This window comes from Nothobranchius furzeri, unplaced genomic scaffold (genome assembly GCF_043380555.1).
Source record: "Nothobranchius furzeri strain GRZ-AD unplaced genomic scaffold, NfurGRZ-RIMD1 Scf097, whole genome shotgun sequence".
In the NCBI taxonomy this organism is placed as follows: domain Eukaryota; kingdom Metazoa; phylum Chordata; class Actinopteri; order Cyprinodontiformes; family Nothobranchiidae; genus Nothobranchius; species Nothobranchius furzeri.
Window position 1 is genome coordinate 27,501 of NW_027223113.1, and position 12,500 is coordinate 40,000.

Consider the following 12,500-nt stretch of genomic DNA (forward strand, 5'->3'; position numbering starts at 1 on the left):
GAGGCAGGCGGCGGGGCGTCTGTCACCTTTGCGACCGTGCCTAGAGGCTGGCTTCGGGTTCGGAGGCGCCACCTTCCGCGCGCCGGTTCTCGGAACCGGGGCCGGCTGGAGCCCTCCGATGTGAAGCCCGGAATGCTGCTCGACGGTGGGAAGACATCTGCCAGTTCGCCCCTTACCCATCTCTGGTTCGACGATGAGCTTCCCTACTAACCCGAGCATGGTCATCGCTCGCACCTTCCAAAACCTCCAGGGGCGCAGGCACTTTTCGTTTACTTACCATAAGGCGGATCTCCTCAAGCCTTAAGCAACTAGCGCAGGCTCTCGGCAGCACTTTGAAAATTTTTCAGCCGAAATCTCGAACGTCTGGTAATCCCAAGGGGGGACTTTGAAATTTTTTCTGCACTCATGGTCATCCGACAGAGGGACTTTGAAAATTTTCCTGCACTCATGGTCATCCTACGAGGACACTTTGAAAATAAACACGACACTCTGGTCATCCTGTGGAGAGAGGACAAGAGGGTGGATCACGGTGGGACTGCCGTGACCCTAAGCTACTATTGAGGCATCAACCTGGGATGAGCTGGGGTCTGACATCCCCCTGTTGCCATGGAGGTCTAAAGGATGACCATTAGTTGTGGTTCTCGCCCCGGGACTTGGGTCAGAGTACAGCCGAAGTGGAGCACTTGTGTCGGACTAGGGAGGCTGTGCCGTGCCCCCTGGAGGTCTAAAGGATGACCAGTAGTTGTGGTTCTCGCCCCGGGACTTGGGTCAGAGTATAGCCCAAGTGGAGCACTTGTGTCGGCCTAGGGAGGCTGTGCCGGGCCCCCTGGAGGTCTAAAGGATGACCATGAGGTCAAAAGGATGACCAGTAGTTGTGGTTCTCGCCCCGGGACTTGGGTCAGAGTATAGCCCAAGTGGAGCACTTGTGTCGGACTAGGGAGGCTGTGCCGTGCCCCCTGGAGGTCTAAAGGATGACCAGTAGTTGTGGTTCTCGCCCCGGGACTTGGGTCAGAGTATAGCCCAAGTGGAGCACTTGTGTCGGACTAGGGAGGCTGTGCCGTGCCCCCTGGAGGTCTAAAGGATGACCAGTAGTTGTGGTTCTCGCCCCGGGACTTGGGTCATAGTATAGCCCAAGTGGAGCACTTGGGTCGGACTAGGGAGGCTGTGTCGTGCCCCCTGGAGGTCTAAAGGATGACCAGTAGTTGTGGTTCTCGCCCCGGGACTTGGGTCAGAGAATAGCCCAAGTGGGACACTTGTGTCGGACTAGGGAGGCTCTGCCGTGCCCCCTGGAGGTCTAAAGGATGACCAGTAGTTGTGGTTCTCGCCCCGGGACTTGGGTCAGAGTATAGCCCAAGTGGAGCACTTGTGTCGGACTAGGGAGGCTGTGCCGTGCCCCCTGGAGGTCTAAAGGATGACCATTAGTTGTGGTTCTCGCCCCGGGACTTGGGTCAGAGTACAGCCCAAGTGGAGCACTTGCGTCGGACTAGGGAGGCTGTGCCGGGCCCCCTGGAGGTCTAAAGGATGACCAGTAGTTGTGGTTCTCGCCCCGGGCCGTGGGTCTGAGTATGGCCCAAGTGGGACACTTGTGTCGGACTAGGGAGGCTCTGCCGTGCCCCCTTGAGGTCTAAAGGATGACCAGTAGTTGTGGTTCTCGCCCCGGGACTTGGGTCATAGTATAGCCCAAGTGGGACACTTGTGTCGGACTAGGGAGGCTCTGCCGTGCCCCCTTGAGGTCTAAAGGATGACCATGAGGTCAAAAGGATGACCAGTAGTTGTGGTTCTCGCCCCGGGACTTGGGTCAGAGTATGGCCCAAGTGGTGCACTTGTGTCGGTCTAGGGAGGCTGTGCCGGTCCCCCTGGAGGTCTAAAGGATGACCAGTAGTTGTGGTTCTCGCCCCGGGACTTGGGTCAGAGTATAGCCCAAGTGGAGCACTTGTGTCGGACTAGGGAGGCTGTGCCGGGCCCCCTGGAGGTCTAAAGGATGACCAGTAGTTGTGGTTCTCACCCCGGGTCGTGGGTCCGAGTCTGGCCCGAGTAGAGCACTTTGGTCGGCTACCGGGGGGTGTGCCGTGCCCCCTGGAGGTCTAAAGGATGACCAGTAGTTGTGGTTCTCGCCCCGGGACTTGGGTCAGAGTATAGCCCAAGTGGAGCACTTGTGTCGGCCTAGGGAGGCTGTGCCGGGCCCCCTGGAGATCTAAAGGATGACCATGAGGTCAAAAGGATGACCAGTAGTTGTGGTTCTCGCCCCGGGACTTGGGTCAGAGTATAGCCCAAGTGGAGCACTTGTGTCGGCCTAGGGAGGCTGTGCCGGGCCCCCTGGAGGTCTAAAGGATGACCAGTAGTTGTGGTTCTCGCACCGGGACTTGGGTCAGAGTACAGCCCAAGTGGAGCACTTGTGTCGGTCTAGGGAGGCTGTGCCGGGCCCCCTGGAGGTCTAAAGGATGACCATGAGGTCAAAAGGATGACCAGTAGTTGTGGTTCTCGCCCCGGGACTTGGGTCAGAGTATAGCCCAAGTGGAGCACTTGTGTCGGACTAGGGAGGCTGTGCCGTGCCCCCTGGAGGTCTAAAGGATGACCAGTAGTTGTGGTTCTCGCCCCGGGACTTGGGTCAGAGTATAGCCCAAGTGGAGCACTTGTGTCGGCCTAGGGAGGCTGTGCCGGGCCCCCTGGAGGTCTAAAGGATGACCATGAGGTCAAAAGGATGACCAGTAGTTGTGGTTCTCGCCCCGGGACTTGGGTCAGAGTATAGCCCAAGTGGAGCACTTGTGTCGGACTAGGGAGGCTGTGCCGTGCCCCCTGGAGGTCTAAAGGATGACCAGTAGTTGTGGTTCTCGCCCCGGGACTTGGGTCAGAGTATAGCCCAAGTGGAGCACTTGTGTCGGACTAGGGAGGCTGTGCCGTGCCCCCTGGAGGTCTAAAGGATGACCAGTAGTTGTGGTTCTCGCCCCGGGACTTGGGTCATAGTATAGCCCAAGTGGAGCACTTGGGTCGGACTAGGGAGGCTGTGTCGTGCCCCCTGGAGGTCTAAAGGATGACCAGTAGTTGTGGTTCTCGCCCCGGGACTTGGGTCAGAGAATAGCCCAAGTGGGACACTTGTGTCGGACTAGGGAGGCTCTGCCGTGCCCCCTGGAGGTCTAAAGGATGACCAGTAGTTGTGGTTCTCGCCCCGGGACTTGGGTCAGAGTATAGCCCAAGTGGAGCACTTGTGTCGGACTAGGGAGGCTGTGCCGTGCCCCCTGGAGGTCTAAAGGATGACCATTAGTTGTGGTTCTCGCCCCGGGACTTGGGTCAGAGTACAGCCCAAGTGGAGCACTTGCGTCGGACTAGGGAGGCTGTGCCGGGCCCCCTGGAGGTCTAAAGGATGACCAGTAGTTGTGGTTCTCGCCCCGGGCCGTGGGTCTGAGTATGGCCCAAGTGGGACACTTGTGTCGGACTAGGGAGGCTCTGCCGTGCCCCCTTGAGGTCTAAAGGATGACCAGTAGTTGTGGTTCTCGCCCCGGGACTTGGGTCATAGTATAGCCCAAGTGGGACACTTGTGTCGGACTAGGGAGGCTCTGCCGTGCCCCCTTGAGGTCTAAAGGATGACCATGAGGTCAAAAGGATGACCAGTAGTTGTGGTTCTCGCCCCGGGACTTGGGTCAGAGTATGGCCCAAGTGGTGCACTTGTGTCGGTCTAGGGAGGCTGTGCCGGTCCCCCTGGAGGTCTAAAGGATGACCAGTAGTTGTGGTTCTCGCCCCGGGACTTGGGTCAGAGTATAGCCCAAGTGGAGCACTTGTGTCGGACTAGGGAGGCTGTGCCGGGCCCCCTGGAGGTCTAAAGGATGACCAGTAGTTGTGGTTCTCACCCCGGGTCGTGGGTCCGAGTCTGGCCCGAGTAGAGCACTTTGGTCGGCTACCGGGGGGTGTGCCGTGCCCCCTGGAGGTCTAAAGGATGACCAGTAGTTGTGGTTCTCGCCCCGGGACTTGGGTCAGAGTATAGCCCAAGTGGAGCACTTGTGTCGGCCTAGGGAGGCTGTGCCGGGCCCCCTGGAGATCTAAAGGATGACCATGAGGTCAAAAGGATGACCAGTAGTTGTGGTTCTCGCCCCGGGACTTGGGTCAGAGTATAGCCCAAGTGGAGCACTTGTGTCGGCCTAGGGAGGCTGTGCCGGGCCCCCTGGAGGTCTAAAGGATGACCAGTAGTTGTGGTTCTCGCACCGGGACTTGGGTCAGAGTACAGCCCAAGTGGAGCACTTGTGTCGGTCTAGGGAGGCTGTGCCGGGCCCCCTGGAGGTCTAAAGGATGACCAGTAGTTGTGGTTCTCGCCCCGGGCCGTGGGTCTGAGTATGGCCCAAGTGGGGCACTTGCGTCGGACTGGGGAGGCTCTGCCGCGCCCCCTGGAGGTCAAAAGGATGACCAGTAGTTGTGGTTCTCACCCCGGGTCGTGGGTCCGAGTCTGGCCCGAGTAGAGCACTTTGGTCGGCTACCGGGGGGTGTGCCGTGCCCCCTGGAGCCATGGGAGTGAGCTCCAGCAGACTGGTATTTTTCGGAGAACCAGGCCCACACTCCTCAGACTTTGTGCCCAGGGACAGGCCACCAAAATCGGCCGCGGCTCGTGCACTTTGCCCCTGCGTTTCTCCCAGAACCAGAGCCGGAAAAATCCCAAAATTGATGCCCAGAGATAGTCGACTCTGCCTGGAATAGATTGCCACCCAAACCCGCCAACTCACGCTGGTTTTCCGATGGCCTCACCTACTAACCCGAGCATGGTCATCGCTCGCACCTTCCAAAACCTCCAGGGGCGCAGGCACTTTTCATTTACTGGCCATAAGGCCGACCGCCTTAAGCGTTAAGCGATAAGCGAAAGGCTTAGTTTGGACTTAGTTTTTGGAGCGACGAGGTCGCCGTTTTGTCAATTCTGAACCGATTTTCACGCGGTTTTCGACTGCCTGCGCCTGGGGAGCCGCCCAGAAGCCCCAGGCAGTGTTCTGGGTGGACTTCCGGACCGGTCCGGACCCGGTACCGGCCGGGGGAACCGCACCACGCCTCTCGGGCGTTTCTACACCGATTTTCGCGGGGTTTTCGACTGCATAGACGGGGCCACCTGCTGCAGGGCCCGAGGGAGGGCCTTACTGAGCTGGGTCCGACGCAGGGCCCGGTTCCTGGAGCCCGCTGGGGGGGGGGGGGGGTTCTCTAAGGCTCACGGCGGGCTGCTGAGGGGCCGGATCGGATGCAGACAGGCGCTCCTCTGCCCAGGTCTTTGCTCCCCTGCCCCACTAGGAATGGAAGACACACTGCCAACAGCTTCTGGAGGGTGATGGGCCCTGCTGCAGACCAGGTCCGACCCAGGTTTCAGCTATCCCACCCCGCAGGGACTTAAAGACACACTGCCATCAGCTTCTGGAGGCTGCTGAGCTCTACTATAGAGCAGGTCCGACCCAGGTTTCAGCTCCTGCAGCCCACTAGGACTTAAACACACACTGCCATCAGCGTCTGGATGGTGATGGGCCCTGCTGCAGACCAGGTCCGACCCAGGTTTCAGCTATCCCACCCCGCAGGGACTTAAAGACACACTGCCATCAGCTTCTGGAGGCTGCTGAGCTCTACTATAGAGCAGGTCCGACCCAGGTTTCAGCTCCTGCAGCCCACTAGGACTTAAACACACACTGCCATCAGCGTCTGGATGGTGATGGGCCCTGCTGCAGACCAGGTCCGACCCAGGTATCAGCTCCTGCACCCCGCAGGGAATTGAAGACACACTGCCATCAGCTTCTGGAGGCTGCTGAGCTCTGCTATAGACCAGGTCCGACCCAGGTTTCAGCTCCTGCACCCCGCAGGGAACTAAACACACACTGCCATCTGCAACTGGAGGCTGCTGAGCCCTGCTGCAGACCAGGTCCGACCCAGGTTATGGCTCTCCCACCCCCCTGGGACTTAAACACACACAGCCATCAGCTTCTGGATGGTGATGGGCCCTGCTGCAGACCAGGTCCGACCCAGGTTTCAGCTCCTCAACCCCGCAGGGACTTAAACCCACACCGCCATCAGCTTCTGGAGGGTGATGGGCCCTGCTGCGGGCCAGGTCCGACCCAGGTTTCAGCTCTCCCACCCCGCAGGGACTTAAACACACACAGCCATCAGCTTCTGGGGGCTGCTGAGCCCTGCTGCAGACCAGGTCCAGACCCAGGTTTCAGCTCTCCCACCCCGCAGGGTCTTTAACACACACACTGCCATCAGCTGCTGGAGGCTGCTGAGCTCCGCTATAGACCAGGTCCGACCCAGGTTTCTGCTCCTGCACCCCGCAGGGAATGAAAGACACACTGCCATCAGCTTCTGGAGGCTGCTGAGCCCTGCTGCAGACCAGGTCCGACCCAGGTATCGGCTCTCCAACCAGGCAGAGACTTAAACACACACACACACACACACACTGCCATCAGCTTCTGGGGGCTGCTGAGCTCTGCTGTAGACCGGGTCCGACCCAGGTTTCTGCTCCTCCACCCCGCAGGGACTTAAACACACACTGCCACCAGCTTCTGGAGGGTGATGGGCCCTGCTTTAGACCAGGTCTGACCCGGGATATAGCTCTCCCACCCCGCAGGGACTTAAACACTCACTGCCATCAGCTGCTGGAGGCTGCCGAGCTCTGCTGCAGACCAGGTCCCACCCAGGTTTCTGCTCCTGCACCCCGCAGGGACTTAAACACACACTGCCACCAGCTTCTGGAGGGTGATGGGCCCTGCTGTGGACCAGGTCCGACCCGGATATCAGCTCTCCCACCAGGCAGGGACTTAAACACACACTGCAATCAGCTGCTGGAGGCTGCTGAGCTCTACTATAGACCAGGTCCGACCCAGGTTTCAGCTCTCCCACCAGGCAGTGACTTAAAGACACACTGCCATCAGCTGCTGGAGGCTGCTGAGCTCTTCTATAGACCAGGTCCGACCCAGGTTTCAGCTCTCACACCAGGCAGGGACTTAAACACACACTGCCATCAGCTGCTGGAGGCTGCTGAGCTCTGCTATAGACCAGGTCCGACCCAGGTTTCAGCTCTCCCACCAGGCAGGGACTTAAAGACACACTGCCATCAGCTGCTGGAGGCTGCCGAGCCCTGCTGCAGACCATGTCCGACCCAGGTTTCAGCTCTCCCACCAGGCAGGGACTTAGAGGCACGCTGCCATCAGCTTCTGGAGGCTGCTGAGCTCTGCCATAGACCAGGTCCGACCGAGGTTTCAGCTCTCCCACCCCGCAGGGACTTAAACACACACTGCCATCAGCTGCTGGAGGCTGCTGAGCTCTGCTATAGACCAGGTCCGACCCGGGATATAGCTCTCCCACCCCGCAGGGACTTAAACACACACTGCCATCAGCTGCTGGAGGCTGCTGAGCTCTTCTATAGACCAGGTCCGACCCAGGTTTCAGCTCTCCCACCCCGCAGGGACTTGAACACACACTGCCATCAGCTTCTGGAGGCTGCTGAGCTCTGCTAAGACCAGGTCCGACCCAGGTTTCTGCTCCTCCACCCCGCAGGGAATTAAAGACACACTGCCATCAGCTTCTGGATGGTGATGGGCCCTGCTGCAGACCAAGTCCGACCCGGGTTACAGCTCTCCCACCAGGCAGGGAATTAAACACACACTGCCATCAGCTGCTGGAGGCTGCTGAGCTCCGCTATAGACCAGGTCCGACCCGGGTTCCTGCTCCTGCACCCCGCAGGGACCAAAACACACACACTGCCATCAGCTTCTGGAGGCTGCTGAGCTCTTCTATAGACCAGGTCCGACCCAGGTTTCAGCTCTCCCACCAGGCAGGGACTTAAACACACACTGCCATCACCTTCTGCTGGCTGCTGAGCTCTGCTGCAGACCAGGTCCGACCCAGGTTTCAGCTCCTGCACCCCGCAGGGAACTAAACACACACTGCCGTCACCTTCTGCTGGCTGCTGAGCCCTGCTGCAGACCAGGTCCGACCCAGGTTTCAGCTCCTGCACCCCGCAGTGGATTAAAGACACACTGCCATCAGGTTCTGGAGGCTGCTGAGCTCTGCTGCAGACCAGGTCCGACCCAGGTTATGGCTCTCCCACCCCGCAGGGACTTAAACACACACCGCCGTCAGCTTCTGGATGGTGATGGGCCCTGCTGCAGACCAGGTCCGACCCACGTTTCAGCTCTCCCACCCCGCAGGGGATGAAACACACACTGCCATCAGCTTCTGGAGGCTGCTGAGCTCTGCTAAAGACCAGGTCCGACCCAGCTTTCAGCTCTCCCACCAGGCAGGGAGTTAAAGACACACTGTCATCGGCTTCTGGAGGGTGCTGAGCCCTGCTGCACACCAAGTCTGACCCAGGTTTCAGCTCATCCACCCCGCAGGGACCTAAACACACACTGCCATCAGCTTCTGAGTGGTAATGGGCCCTGCTGCAGACCAGGTCCGACCCAGGTTTCAGCTCCTCCACCCCGCCATCACCAGCTGGAGGCTGGCTGCTGCTCCTGCACCCTGCCATCAGCTGCTGGAGGCTTCTGTTCCTCCACCCCGCCATCAGCAGCTGGAGGCTGGCTGCTGGAGGCTGGCTGCTGCTCCTCCACCCCGCCATCACCAGCTGGAGGCTGGTTGCAGCTCCTGCACCCCGCCATCAGCTGCTGGAGGCTGCCTGCAGCCCCTGCACCCCGCCATCAGCTGCTGGAGGCTGGCTGCAGCTCCTGCACACCGCCATCAGCTGCTGGAGGCTGCCTGCAGCTCCTGCACCCCGCCATCAGCTGCTGGAGGCTGGCTGCTGCTCCTGCACCCCGCCAGCAGCTGCTGGAGGCTGGCTGCTGCTCCTCCACCCAACCATCAGCTGCTGGACGCTGGCTGCTGCTCCTGCACCCCGCCATCAGCTGCTGGAGGCTGGCTGCTGCTCCTCCACCACCCAACCATCAGCTGCTGGACGCTGGCTGCAGCTCCTCCACCCCGCCATCAGCTGCTGGTGGCTGGCTGCAGCTCCTTCACCCCGCCATCAGCTGCTGGTGGCTGGCTGCAGCTCCTTCACCCCGCCATCACCAGCTGGAGGCTGGCTGCTGCTCCTGCACCCCGCCATCAGCTGCTGGAGGCTGCCTGCAGCTCCTGCGCCCCGCCATCAGCTGCTGGAGGCTGGCTGCTGCTCCTGCACCCTGCCATCAGCTGTTCGAGGCTGGCTGCAGCTCCTCCACCCCACCATCACCAGCTGGAGGCTGGTTGCAGCTCCTGCACCCCGTCATCAGCAGCTGGAGGCTGCCTGCTGCTCCTGCACCCCGCCATCAGCTGCTGGAGGCTGCCTGCAGCTCCTGCACCCCGCCATCATTTGCTGGAGGCTGGCTGCAGCTCCTGCAACCCGCCATCAGCTGCTGGAGGCTGGCTGCTGCTCCTCCACCCCACCATGACCTGCTGGAGGCTGGCTGCAGCTCCTTCACACCGCCATCAGCTGATGGATGCTGGCTGAACGCTGGAGGCTGGCTGCTGCTCCCACACACCGCCATCAGCTCCTGGAGGCTGGCTGGCTGCTGGAGGCTGTCTGCTGCTGCTCCTCCACCCCGCCATCACCAGCTGGAGGCTGGCTGCTGGAGGCTGGCTGCAGCTCCTGCACCCCACCATCAGCTGCTGGAGGCTGGCTTCTGCTCCTCCACCCCGCCATCAGCTGCTGGGGGCTGGCTGCTGGAGGCTGGCTGCAGCTCCTCCACCCCGCCATCACCAGCTGGAGGCTGGTTGCAGCTCCTGCACCCCGCCATCAGCTGCTGGAGGCTGCCTGCTGCTCCTGCACCCCGCCATCAGCTGCTGGAGGCTGCCTGCACCTCCTGCACCCCGCCATCAGCTGCTGGAGGCTGGCTTCTGCTCCTCCACCCCGCCATCAGCTGATGGAGGCTGCCTGCTTCTCCACCCCGCCATCACTAGCTGGAGGCTGGCTGCTGGAGGCTGGCTGCAGCTCCTCCACCCCGCCATCAGCTGCTGGAGGCTGCCTGCAGCTCCTGCACCCCGCCATCACCAGCTGGAGGCTGGCTTCTGCTCCTCCACCCCGCCATCAGCTGATGGAGGCTGCCTGCTTCTCCACCCCGCCATCACTAGCTGGAGGCTGGCTGCTGGAGGCTGGCTGCAGCTCCTCCACCCCGCCATCAGCTGCTGGAGGCTGGCTGCTGCTCCTGCACCCCGCCATCAGCTGCTGGAGGCTGGCTGCTGCTCCTCCACCCAACCATCAGCTGCTGGACGCTGGCTGCAGCTCCTCCACCCCACCATCAGCTGCTGGACGCTGGCTGCAGCTCCTCCACCCCGCCATCAGCTGCTGGAGGCTGCCTGCAGCTCCTGCACCCCGCCATCAGCTGCTGGAGGCTGCCTGCAGCTCCTGCACCCCGCCATCAGCTGCTGGTGGCTGGCTGCAGCTCCTTCACCCCGCCATCACCAGCTGGAGGCTGGCTGCTGCTCCTGCACCCCGCCATCAGCTGCTGGAGGCTGCCTGCAGCTCCTGCGCCCCGCCATCAGCTGCTGGAGGCTGGCTGCTGCTCCTGCACCCTGCCATCAGCTGTTCGAGGCTGGCTGCAGCTCCTCCACCCCACCATCACCAGCTGGAGGCTGGTTGCAGCTCCTGCACCCCGTCATCAGCAGCTGGAGGCTGCCTGCTGCTCCTGCACCCCGCCATCAGCTGCTGGAGGCTGCCTGCAGCTCCTGCACCCCGCCATCATTTGCTGGAGGCTGGCTGCAGCTCCTGCAACCCGCCATCAGCTGCTGGAGGCTGGCTGCTGCTCCTCCACCCCACCATGACCTGCTGGAGGCTGGCTGCAGCTCCTTCACACCGCCATCAGCTGATGGATGCTGGCTGAACGCTGGAGGCTGGCTGCTGCTCCCACACACCGCCATCAGCTCCTGGAGGCTGGCTGGCTGCTGGAGGCTGTCTGCTGCTGCTCCTCCACCCCGCCATCACCAGCTGGAGGCTGGCTGCTGGAGGCTGGCTGCAGCTCCTGCACCCCACCATCAGCTGCTGGAGGCTGGCTTCTGCTCCTCCACCCCGCCATCAGCTGCTGGGGGCTGGCTGCTGGAGGCTGGCTGCAGCTCCTCCACCCCGCCATCACCAGCTGGAGGCTGGTTGCAGCTCCTGCACCCCGCCATCAGCTGCTGGAGGCTGCCTGCTGCTCCTGCACCCCGCCATCAGCTGCTGGAGGCTGCCTGCACCTCCTGCACCCCGCCATCAGCTGCTGGAGGCTGGCTTCTGCTCCTCCACCCCGCCATCAGCTGATGGAGGCTGCCTGCTTCTCCACCCCGCCATCACTAGCTGGAGGCTGGCTGCTGGAGGCTGGCTGCAGCTCCTCCACCCCGCCATCAGCTGCTGGAGGCTGCCTGCAGCTCCTGCACCCCGCCATCACCAGCTGGAGGCTGGCTTCTGCTCCTCCACCCCGCCATCAGCTGATGGAGGCTGCCTGCTTCTCCACCCCGCCATCACTAGCTGGAGGCTGGCTGCTGGAGGCTGGCTGCAGCTCCTCCACCCCGCCATCAGCTGCTGGAGGCTGGCTGCTGCTCCTGCACCCCGCCATCAGCTGCTGGAGGCTGGCTGCTGCTCCTCCACCCAACCATCAGCTGCTGGACGCTGGCTGCAGCTCCTCCACCCCACCATCAGCTGCTGGACGCTGGCTGCAGCTCCTCCACCCCGCCATCAGCTGCTGGAGGCTGCCTGCAGCTCCTGCACCCCGCCATCAGCTGCTGGAGGCTGCCTGCAGCTCCTGCACCCCGCCATCACCAGCTGGAGGCTGGCTTCTGCTCCTCCACCCCGCCATCAGCTGATGGAGGCTGCCTGCTTCTCCACCCCGCCATCACTAGCTGGAGGCTGGCTGCTGGAGGCTGGCTGCTGCTCCTCCACCCAACCATCAGCTGCTGGACGCTGGCTGCAGCTCCTCCACCCCACCATCAGCTGCTGGACGCTGGCTGCAGCTCCTGCACCCCGCCATCAGCTGCTGGAGGCTGGCTTCTGCTCCTCCACCCCGCCATCAGCTGCTGGAGGCTGCCTGCTGCTCCTGCACCCCGCCATCAGCTGCTGGAGGCTGGCTGCTGCTCCTGCACCCCGCCATCAGCTGCTGGAGGCTGGCTGCTGGAGGCTGGCTGCAGCTCCTCCACCCCACCATCAGCTGCTGGACGCTGGCTGCAGCTCCTCCACCCCACCATCAGCTGCTGGACGCTGGCTGCAGCTCCTGCACCCCGCCATCAGCTGCTGGAGGCTGGCTTCTGCTCCTCCACCCCGCCATCAGCTGACGGAGGCTGCCTGCTTCTCCACCCCGCCATCACTAGCTGGAGGCTGGCTGCTGGAGGCTGGCTGCAGCTCCTCCACCCCACCATCAGCTGCTGGACGCTGGCTGCAGCTCCTGCACCCCGCCATCAGCTGCTGGAGGCTGGCTTCTGCTCCTCCACCCCGCCATCAGCTGACGGAGGCTGCCTGCTTCTCCACCCCGCCATCACTAGCTGGAGGCTGGCTGCTGGAGGCTGGCTGCAGCTCCTCCACCCCGCCATCAGCTGCTGGAGGCTGGCTGCTG